Consider the following 11,691-nt stretch of genomic DNA (forward strand, 5'->3'; position numbering starts at 1 on the left):
AAGGTTAAAGCGATAAAAGCAGTGAAACTTTCTAGATCATGTCATGTCCTGGTCACTGATAAACCAATGTCTATGCATCATTAACATCATTCACCTCTTGTGGTTGCATGGAACTATGAGGAGTTATCATGGGTGATCATTATGTGTACAGTACCTCCATATTGTGCTTTAAAAAATTGTAGACTCAGTATGGGCCAATAGAAATCTATAGACATTGTGCTAGGACTATGTAAAAAAGAGTTCTGTAATACGGCCAGGTGTTTTAAGCCCATAAATCTAGGATCATTGGTGAACGTCCTCCTCTCAAGGACCTCAGCAGTGTCCGTGGTCATATGAGTTCTGGTTGCGTGCACGTATGTATATCGGAAAAAAACAACACATCACATGTATGAATGACTGGCTCTGATTTTCTGGAGTACTGTGCCTTTTATAATGTGATATATATTCAGCCAATCAGAGTATGACTTTGAGGTGATCTAACCATCACTAGGGGAAGGGTGAAGGGGTGGAGCTTAGCAATTAGAGAGTACAGCAGGCTCATGGGTAACGCACACTCACCAATCATCGTGGATTTCCATATGAGGAACTCATCGGTGGGGGTTATGGCCCCTAGAAGTGCTCAGCCTAGTGAAAGAAAGACGCTCACCTATTCACCGGTGCACCATTCCAGCACTGAAGGTCTAGTCCTCACCATTTCTGGTCTACTGTAGACCTGAAGTGCGAAGTCTTATTCATCGTCACATTTACTTCTGCAGCCATTCACTGGTCTCAGAAATCACATGCCGCTTGGAGACACGTCCTTGCTGACACCAGTGAATGGCTGCTGAAGTGCACCTGACAATGGATAGGATGTCCTACATCTAGTCCCCTGTGGACCAGAAGGAGAAGGGACAGGACTATTAGTGCTTCATGGAGCACCAATAAATAGGTGAGTGCCCTTTTTTAATTAGGCTGAACACTTTCAGACCATAACTAAAATTACGATGGAGGTCGGGCAACCTGTTTAGGTAAAGGATTAATTGCTTAGGTCTAGCAAATTTTTCTTTTAACTTGACAGTAGACACACAAAAATTCATACTTAACACCCCTTCCCCCTTATACCTCTTGTACATCTGTTGTCTGGGTTCAGGTGGCTGGTTTGCGTAAACACTCAGGAATATTGTGTGGACTGATTTTCTTACCACATAGACCAATGTTTTACATTTAGATTTTAAATTTTTTGATAATTTATTTAGTTTGTTGTACAGAACACATGGCAGGTTTTCTGTGGCTGTATGATCACAAAGAGGTTGGAGTGCTCAGTCTTTATTGCGTTTCTACAGCCTTATTTTCCCAAAATGTGACATTTCAAAGGTGAGTCTTTCGAATCCAGAGGTATATTTTTGGAATTTTATTTGAAAGATGTTGACCCGCTCAAATAAATCGGTTATTTAAAGAAACTGGACTTATTGTGTATTATGTTGTTATACATAAATTTTCCCTATGCCGAATTCATGGTGTAAACCTTCATCCTTGGTCACTTTCTTACTGGACCTAGTAATCTTCAAAATAGTAGAGATGCCAATCCTTAGATCTACTAAAAAGGATAAATATATTGTTGGGAGCTAATTTTTTTTCTTTCGTGAAACCAAGCAGTCTTACAAACCCAACTTTAAGGGATTAGGCAACTTTTGGATTTTTTTTTTTTGGCAAGCACCCCCTCTCCTGATCAGACCTACAAAGAGAAGCCTACTTACATGCTTCATGTCACTGGGTCCCGGCTCCTTGGCTATCTGCTCTCAACTGCCTCGCTAGGCTCCCCCACCGTTAACATCCGCAGTGACCTGCTTGCCTTGTGTCATGTCAGTTGGTCAAGTGACGCAAAGAGGGCTGTTCACTGCTGAAGCCAGTGATTGGCTACAGTGGCTTTCAGGCAGATGTTCACAGCGGGGGACCAGAGTGAGAGCAGGGCAGCGAGGCAACGAAGGAGCCAGGACCCCGCACCGGGGAGCAGGTAAGTATGCTTCCCTTGGCAGTTCTGCCCAGGAAGAAGATTTGCCAAAAATCCTCCAAAAGGTGGCTAACCCCATGTTATTACATAGTACACACCTGTACAAGAAAGTTTGGAATATATTTACCATTCCAAAGTTGTGTGGATAGGTCACCAATATTACTGGCTGTACAATCCCTTTAGAAAATGACCTAAAATGAGCCATAGTCCACAGCAGCTCCTAAGAGAGTCTTCCACTGCAGTACATTTTCATGCATTACACAAACAGCATTTTGATTTGATTTCAGTGGGTATCTTGCAATACTTAACTCCATCTCTGACGGTGCTGGGTTTTTTCAATGGATAACAGCTGATCACTTGGCAGGAGACTCAGTAATAACCTATTTTTGGGCTCCCTGTAACAAAGAAATTAGGAAAAGCAGATGGTAACTCTTTTAAGGGCATCATTCTAATCAATTGCTCTATTTTTCAAGATATGAGAAGTCATGGTGGAGTGTAATAGGAGCCCCTGGAAACCTAAATTACTGGCATCTCTTTCAGCTAGGAGGGCATTGGAGGGTGACAATGTTCCTGACGTGGAATTTCTATTTAATTGTAGGACAGTATTTAAAAGTCTACGATTGGATGGTCTCAAAGTGAGTGTCCCTGTTAGGATACCATATATTTATTCCCATAAGACACACATGATCATAAGGCACACCTAGGTTTTAGAAGAGGAAAATAAGAAAAAAATATTTTTCATCAGACCTCAGATCAGATCCTTTATCTTCATGAGACCTCAGATCAGACCCCCAATCTTCATCAGACCTCAGATCAGACCCCTAATCTTCATCAGGAATCAAATTCGACCCTCAATCTTTGTCAGACTCCCAATATTTATCAGACCTCATACCAGACCCTCAATCTTCATCAGACCTCAGATCAGACAAAAAAAATAAAAAAAAATACCTCTTCTGTTTAGGATGGCCATGGAGCCCAGAGAAGACCAGGGAGCGGTGAGTAACACCAACGCACCACCAGCGCTACACTGCTACCCGGTCTTACTGTACTAATGAGCGCTTCCATAATGGAAGCACCCATAAGCATTTGCTTTAGAAAATGCAGCAAAATTGACCTCACAATGGATGGACCCCTGCTTTGGAACCCTTCTTTTAACCTTACAAAAGAGCCACTGTCACAGAGTATGACTCGTATAGCCTGTATTTATGTAATTAATAAGTTACACCAAGCAATGATTGTCGTGTAGTTACTGACTTATTGGAAGGTAAAAGTCACAATGCAAAGTGAAGCAATAACCCTGCTACCAGAAAGGAGCAAATTCAAGTCTACTGCACAAGCTGTTAAAGAACACCAGTCAAAAATGGAAAGTTGCTCATCACGTAGGTGTGCTCCTCACCTGGTGGTGTCTTTTTCTGCCCTCTGTTACGGTATGGTTTGTACAGTGTAGTAGTTTGTGACTCTTCTCTCCGTGACACATTCTCCCATGAAAATGCAAATATGCCAGATTCCTCCCCCACCATGTTCTTTGCCTTTGTACACAAAGCCTTTGGTTAACTGGCTTCACCCAGAGGGGGCGCTCATTAAAAAATAAGGGCTTGGTTCCTGTACGGTCATCTGAAGTATACAGTCCCAAAGCCTGAAGATGCACTACTGAGTCATTCTGATCACGAGTTCTGATTTTTGCCATCAACAGCGTTCTCATAAGGACATGGATCCAAGTCACCATCCACATCAATGTCGACGTCTGGTTTGAAGAGTGGCCAATATGAAAGTACATGTAGAAGCAAACAAATGTGTCCTTTTTTCCTTACTTGACATATCCCCAGCTTTAAACAAAACAAAACATGATTTTGCGATACTCTATTGGGGGTTGTTATGTTATATGTGTCCTCCCAGTGGTTGTAATGTGAATATCATCTAGTTGAGGGTTTTGGTAGCATGTCTTAACCACCTCCGGACCGCCTAACGCAGCATTGTGTTCCGGAGGTGGCAGTGCTGCGCAGAGTCACGCATATACGCGTCATCTCGCGAGACGCGAGATTTCGCTCAAAGCCGGCCCGCGCATGCGCATCGCGGGCCGGCAAAATTAAAAGAAGTATTTCGTCACCAGCCTGCCAGCAACGATCATTGGCTGGCAGGCTGGCGATTTTCAAAAAATCCAATCACAAGCCATATAACAGATCATATTAGTAAATATGATCTGTTATATGGCTTCTCTGCTCCTGTGCTGGTCCTTTTCGTCGGTTGGATCCAGCACAGGAGCAGACTGAACTGTGAGTACACCAACACTACACCTTAGCCCCAGATCACCCACCTGCACCCCAATTAACCCTTTGATCACCCCTTTGATCGCCCCTGTCAATCACTAGTGAAAGGAAAAAAAGTGATCAGTGTAAACTGTCACTTTTTTTTTTTCACTGGTATTGGCTGTTAGGTTTTAGGGATAGTTTAGGCCCCTTGGTTAGGTAGTTAGCGTCAGTTAGCGCCCACCCCACCGCTCCGCAGTCACTTTTATTCGCTGTTTAGCATATCGCTAATCAGCATTTGTACTTTTATAGTATCTGTAAGTGATCAAAACTGATCACGGTCAGATCTATAATAGTATTAGTGTCACCTTAGCTCGCCCTCCACCCAAAACGCAGTGTTTGCCCGATCAGGCCTGATCGGTCGCCCACACGTGCGTTCACCCACGCCCGCCCCACCGCAGTGACAAAAAATATATATTTTTTGATCACTGCACATTCATTTTACACGCACTGCGGCGATAAAAAAATCAGTTTCGATATTTTTTATCAACCGCAGCGGCCTCCGGTACTTCGCTAGCCTCCCCTTTGTAAGACAGGTTTGCTTTTTTTCTTGGGTAGTCTCAGGGAATACCCCTAAATTTAGTAGTCCAAAATGTCAAACAGGGGGTATTCTTCTGAAGAGGCCTACAGGATTCTGACCCAGTCGGATGAGGAGTGGGAACCCTCATCTGACGAATCTAGCGGGTCAGAATATGAACCTGTGGAAAGCAGTGGCTCTCTGACCCAAAGTTCGGACGAGGAGGTGGAGGTCCCTGGCAGCACCAGGCGTACCCGGCCCCATGTCGCTAGACCACAGGTTACGCAGGATCCGCTTCAAGAGCAGCAGAGTGGGGCTGTCGCTGCCGGATCACGTGGTGAGGCATACACCAGCAGCGCAGCCCTTCCTGGACCTAGTACCAGCACTGCCGTACAACCTGGTGAAGTAGCGAGCACCAGAAGGGCAGTTGAAGTTGGTACGGTGGCACGTGCAATAGTTACCCCGTCGCAGCCACCGCACAGACAGGCCCGTAGAGCCCCTAGAGTCCCTGAGGTGCTGGCAAATCCTGATTGGCAGTCACCAACTTCAGCCGCACCAGTAGTTCCCCCTTTCACCGCCCAGTCTGGAGTTCGGGTTGAGACGGCTCAAATCGGTTCGGCCCTGGGATTTTTTGAGCTGTTCTTGACTGCGGAGCTCTTGGACTTAGTCGTGGCAGAGACCAACCAGTATGCCACACAATTTATAACCGCAAACCCGGGAAGCTATTATGCCCAGCCTTTCCGGTGGAAACCAGTCCAAGTTTCCGAACTTAAAATTTTTTTTGGCCTTCTCCTCAACATGGGCCTGACAAAAAAGCATGAATTGCGGTCATATTGGTCAACGCACCCAATTCCTCACATGCCCATGTTCTCTGCTGCTATGTCCAGGACACGATTTGAGACCATCCTCCGTTTTCTGCATTTTAGCGACAACACCACCTCCCGTCCCAGAGGCCACCCTGCTTTTGACCGGCTCCACAAAATTCGGCCCCTCATAGACCATTTCAACCTGAAATTTGCAGATTTGTATACCCCTGAGCAAAACATCTGCGTAGACGAGTCCCTAATACATTTTACCGGGCGCCTTGGCTTCAAACAATACATCCCAAGCAAGCGTGCCCGGTATGGGGTCAAATTGTATAAGCTCTGTGAAAGGGCCACAGGCTATACCCACAAATTTCGGATCTATGAGGGAAAAGATCAGACCCTGGAGCCGGTCGGTTGCCCTGACTACCTGGGGAGCAGTGGGAAGACAGTCTGGGACTTGGTGTCACCCTTATTCGGCAAGGGGTACCATCTTTATGTGGACAATTTCTACACAAGTGTGGCCCTCTTTAGGCATTTGTTTCTAGAACGGATTTGCGCCTGTGGCACCGCGCGAACTAGTCGCGTGGGCTTCCCCCAACGGCTTGTAACCACCCGTCTTGCAAGGGGGCAGAGGGCTGCCTTGTGTAACGAAGAACTGCTCGCGGTGAAATGGAGAGCCAAGCGTGACGTTTACATGCTCTCCTCCATTCACGCAGACACGACAATCCAAATTGAGCGAGCAACCCATGTCATTGAAAAGCCCCTCTGTGTCCACGACTATAATGCGCTCATGGGAGGGGTGGACTTCAATGACCAGATGTTGTCTCCGTATTTAGTTTCCCGCAGAACCAGGCGCTGGTATAAGAAGGTGTCTGTATATTTGATTCAATTGGCGCTGTACAATAGTTTTGTTCTCTACAGTAAGGCTGGGAGAACAGGATCCTTCCTCAAATTCCAGGAAGAGATCATCGAGAACCTCCTTTACCCAGGAGGTTCCGTGGCCCCATCCACCAGTGTAGTTAGCCGTCTACACGAGCGACATTTCCCCAGTGTCGTTCCTGGTACCTCAACCCAACCGTCACCCCGAAAAAGATGTCGTGTCTGTAGCAGGAGTGGAATAAGGCGTGACACCCGCTATTTCTGTCCTGACTGTGCTGACCACCCTGCCCTATGCTTTGGTGAGTGTTTCCGGAAGTACCACACACAGGTACACCTAGCATAGGGATCACATCTCACCAGGACAGGCACACAGGGCTATTAGGGCCCATTCACTCACAGCTGCTGCAAACCTCTCCTTTCACCTGGGATAAAGTGCATAACGTACTTCGCCACATCTTTGGGCGATTTGCGCTTTGCACATTGTCCCATGGGGAAGGAGAGGTTTGTTCTATAAAGGTAAAAAAAACTAAACAAAAAAAAAAATACCGGTAAGTAAAAAAGTTAAACGTTCAGTTAAAAAAGTTTAAAAAAAGTTTCTATGTTCTGTTCAACAGTTAATAAAGTTTATTGCGTTGCGGCCTGGTTTTTTCTTTTTTGTTTTGTTTTTTTTACCTTCCAGGTGGACCAACCGATCGACCAGCTGCAGCACTGATGTGCATTCGGACAGAAGCATTGCGCTGCTGTCAGATTACACGCAAGTCGGTGTATGCGGCGCTGCAAGACGAGATTTCTCCTCTGCAGTAAAAGATACGTTTGCCGAGGCATATGAGCTGAGGAGGTGGCGGTGTTCATATGCTTTGGCAAACACTTTGTATATATAAAAAAAAAAATCCCGGCAATGATTTATTCATCCACATCGATTGATGTGAATGGAGAAATCTGGTTTGCCAGGGCATACGGGCTGAAGTGGGTATGGATGTTGGGCGGAGCTCCTATGTCCTGGCAGACGCCTTTCCCCTCCTTTTTCTTTTTTTGGCAGAGATTTTTTCATCCACATTGATCGATGCGAATGAAGAAATCTGTGCCGTTCATTTTTTTCTTTCAGCCCAGAGGCTGAGCGGAAAAAAAAAATCTCATTACCCGTATGCTCAATATAAGGAGAATAGCAGAAACTCCTAATGCTGGGCATACATGTAATGATTGCGGAGACCCTCAAATGCCAGGGCAGTACAAACACCCCACAAATAACACCATTTTGGAAAGAAGACACCCCAAGGTATTCGCTGAGGGGCATATTGAGTCCATGAAAGATTGAAATCTTTGTCCCAAGTTAGCGGAAAGGGAGACTTTGTGAGAACAAAATCAAAAAAATCAATTTCCGCTAACTTGTGCCCAAATTTTTTTTTTTCAATGAACTCGCCATGCCCCTCATTGAATACCTTGGGGTGTCTTCTTTCCAAAATGGGGTCACATGTGGGGTATTTATACTGCCCTGGCATTTTAGGGGCCCCAAAGCCTGAGAAGAAGTCTGGTATCCAAATGTCTAAAAATGCCCTCCTAAAAGGAATTTGGGCCCCTTTGCCCATCTAGGCTGCAAAAAAGTGTCACACATCTGGTATCTCCGTACTCAGGAGAAGTTGAGGAATGTGTTTTGGGGTGTCTTTTTACATATACCCATGCTGGGTGAGATAAATATCTTGGTCAAATGCCAACTTTGTATAAAAAAAATGGGAAAAGTTGTCTTTTGCCAAGATATTTCTCTCACCCATCATGGGTATATGTAAAATGACACCACAAAACACATTCCCCACCTTCTCCTGAGTACGGAGATACCAGATGTGTGACACTTTTTTGCAGCCTAGGTGGGCAAAGGGGCCCACATTCCAAAGAGCACCTTTCGGATTTCACAGGTCATTTACCTACTTACCACACATTAGGGCCCCTGGAAAATGCCAGGGCAGTATAACTACCCCACAAGTGACCCCATTTTGGAAAGAAGACACCCCAAGGTATTCCGTGAGGGGCATGGCAAGTTCCTAGAATTTTTTATTTTTTGTCACAAGTTAGTGGAAAATGATGATTTTTTTATTTATTTTTTCATACAAAGTCTCATATTCCACTAACTTGTGAAAAAAAATAAAAACTTCCATGAACTCACTATGCCCATCAGCGAATACCTTGGGGTCTCTTCTTTCCAAAATGGGGTCACTTGTGGGGTAGTTATACTGCCCTGGCATTCTAGGGGCCCAAATGTGTGGTAAGGAGTTTGAAATCAAATTCTGTAAAAAATGACCTGTAAAATCCGAAAGGTGCTCTTTGGAATATGGGCCCCTTTGCCCACCTAGGCTGCAAAAAAGTGTCACACATCTGGTATCTCCGTACTCAGGAGAAGGTGGGGAATGTGTTTTGGGGTGTCATTTTACATATACCCATGCTGGGTGAGAGAAATATCTTGGCAAAAGACAACTTTTCCCATTTTTTTATACAAAGTTGGCATTTGACCAAGATATTTATCTCACCCAGCATGGGTATATGTAAAAAGACACCCCAAAACACATTCCTCAACTTCTCCTGAGTACGGAGATACCAGATGTGTGACACTTTTTTGCAGCCTAGGTGGGCAAAGGGGCCCACATTCCAAAGAGCACCTTTCGGATTTCACAGGTCATTTTTTACTGAATTTGATTTCAAACTCCTTACCACACATTTGGGCCCCTAGAATGCCAGGGCAGTATAACTACCCCACAAGTGACCCCATTTTGGAAAGAAGAGACCCCAAGGTATTCGCTGATGGGCATAGTGAGTTCATGGAAGTTTTTATTTTTTGTCACAAGTTAGTGGAATATGAGACTTTGTATGGAAAAAAAAAAAAAATCATCATTTTCCACTAACTTGTGACAAAAAATAAAAAATTCTAGGAACTCGCCATGCCCCTCACGGAATACCTTGGGGTGTCTTCTTTCCAAAATGGGGTCACTTGTGGGGTAGTTATACTGCCCTGGCATTCTAGGGGCCCAAATGTGTGGTAAGGAGTTTGAAATCAAATTCTGTAAAAAATGACCTGTGAAATCCGAAAGGTGCTCTTTGGAATATGGGCCCCTTTGCCCACCTAGGCTGCAAAAAAGTGTCACACATCTGGTATCTCCGTATTCAGTAGAAGTTGGGGAATGTGTTTTGGGGTGTCTTTTTACATATACCCATGCTGGGTGAGATAAATATCTTGGTCAAATGCCAACTTTGTATAAAAAAATGGGAAAAGTTGTCTTTTGCCAAGATATTTCTCTCACCCAGCATGGGTATATGTAAAATGACACCCCAAAACACATTCCCCACCTTCTCCTGAATACAGAGATACCAGATGTGTGACACTTTTTTGCAGCCTAGGTGGGCAAAGGGGCCCATATTCCAAAGAGCACCTTTCGGATTTCACAGGTCATTTTTTACAGAATTTGATTTCAAACTCCTTACCACACATTTGGGCCCCTAGAATGCCAGGGCAGTATAACTACCCCACAAGTGACCCCATTTTGGAAAGAAGAGACCCCAAGGTATTTCGTGATGGGCATAGTGAGTTCATAGAAGTTTTTATTTTTTGTCACAAGTAAGTGGAATATGAGACTTTGTAAGAAAAAAAATAAAAAAATCATCATTTTCCGTAACTTGTGACAAAAAATAAAAAGTTCTATGAACTCACTATGCCCATCAGCGAATACCTTAGGGTGTGTACTTTCCGAAATGGGGTCATTTGTGGGGTGTTTGTACTGTCTGGGCATTGTAGAACCTCAGGAAACATGACAGGTGCTCAGAAAGTCAGAGCTGCTTCAAAAAGCGGAAATTCATATTTTTGTACCATAGTTTGTAAACGCTATAACTTTTACCCAAACCATTTTTTTTTTACCCAAACATTTTTTTTTATCAAAGACATGTAGAACAATAAATTTAGAGCAAAATTTATATATGGATGTAGTTTTTTTTGCAAAATTTGACAACTGAAAGTGAAAAATGTCATTTTTTTGCAAAAAAATCGTTAAATTTCGATTAATAACAAAAAAAGTAAAAATGTCAGTAGCAAAGAAATACCACCAAATGAAAGCTCTATTAGTGAGAAGAAAAGGAGGTAAAATTCATTTGGGTGGTAAGTTGCATGACCGAGCAATAAACGGTGAAAGTAGTGTAGGTCAGAAGTGTAAAAAGTGGCCTGGTCTTTCAGGGTGTTTAAGCACTGGGGGCTGAGGTGGTTAATATTATATTGAATTTGTATTCCGGGTAACTGGAGCGCTTAACACAATTCTGCAGATATAGTGGATGACTTGAATCTACTTAAGGTCTCCATGGCATCAAGAAATGTAGCTATAGGGGGTGCAGAAGTGGAAGTCACACTTGGCCCCAAAGGCCCCTCTGCCACAGAAGACACCAGCAATATAAATGGTACATGATATTTTGCTTTCAGGTCACACTTGTATTGTTAATTCTAGTATTGAGATCTTAATAACAGAATTAAACGGATCCATTTTGATTTTTGCACATCAGGAGGCATCCGTGCCATTAGGATGCAGTTGTGTGGAATCAAAACATAAAAAACGGATCAGTCACTAAACACATTGAAAGTCAGTGGGTGACAGATCTGGTCACCATTGACCAGTGCTGGATCAGTTTTCCTTTTTTTTTCTTTTTTTTTATGACCGTACACAAAACCTCATCTTGAAATGGCTTTTTGTCCGGTCAGAAAACGGAATGAGGACATAACGTAAGGCATCCTGAACGGATCTCTTTCCATTCAGAATGCATGAGGACCAAGCGGAATTTTTTTTTCCGGTATTGAGATCCTCTGCCAGAACATAAGCGTGAAAATAGCCTCAGACAGGATCCACCATTCACAGTTGGTGAATGTCTCATCCCTTTAAGTCAATTTTAATGGCAGTGACCTAGTCCTGTTTGTAGCCACACCAGCCATCGGGTTACCATATAGCACCTTAACCTACTTCCTAAATACAGGGCCCAGACCAAACCTAGACTTTTCAGTCAAAGTCCCACTCAACGCGTTTGAAGGCCCTTTCCACCTGGAGGAACTTCATCTTATAATCTCTTTTCTGTATGTGAACATTGCACAGTAACGACAAACATGAAACATTGGCATCGGATGAACCTGGCGTACAGGTCAGATTAGCTTTTCTTTGTACAGGTTATCCAATA

General features: G+C 43.9%; 1 long non-coding RNA gene across 1 annotated transcript; it reads right to left on the reverse strand.

Moving 5' to 3' along the window:
- Positions 1–544: 544 nt before the first annotated feature.
- Positions 545–3,730, reverse strand: LOC120990426. The gene is made up of 3 exons (XR_005776415.1): positions 3,387–3,730; positions 2,300–2,385; positions 545–1,576 (listed from the first exon to the last, which is right to left on the reverse strand). It is a non-coding gene; the product is annotated as an uncharacterized LOC120990426 (long non-coding RNA).
- Positions 3,731–11,691: the final 7,961 nt, after the last annotated feature.

The sequence above is a fragment of the Bufo bufo genome, chromosome 2 (genome assembly GCF_905171765.1).
Source record: "Bufo bufo chromosome 2, aBufBuf1.1, whole genome shotgun sequence".
Lineage (NCBI taxonomy): Eukaryota > Metazoa > Chordata > Amphibia > Anura > Bufonidae > Bufo > Bufo bufo.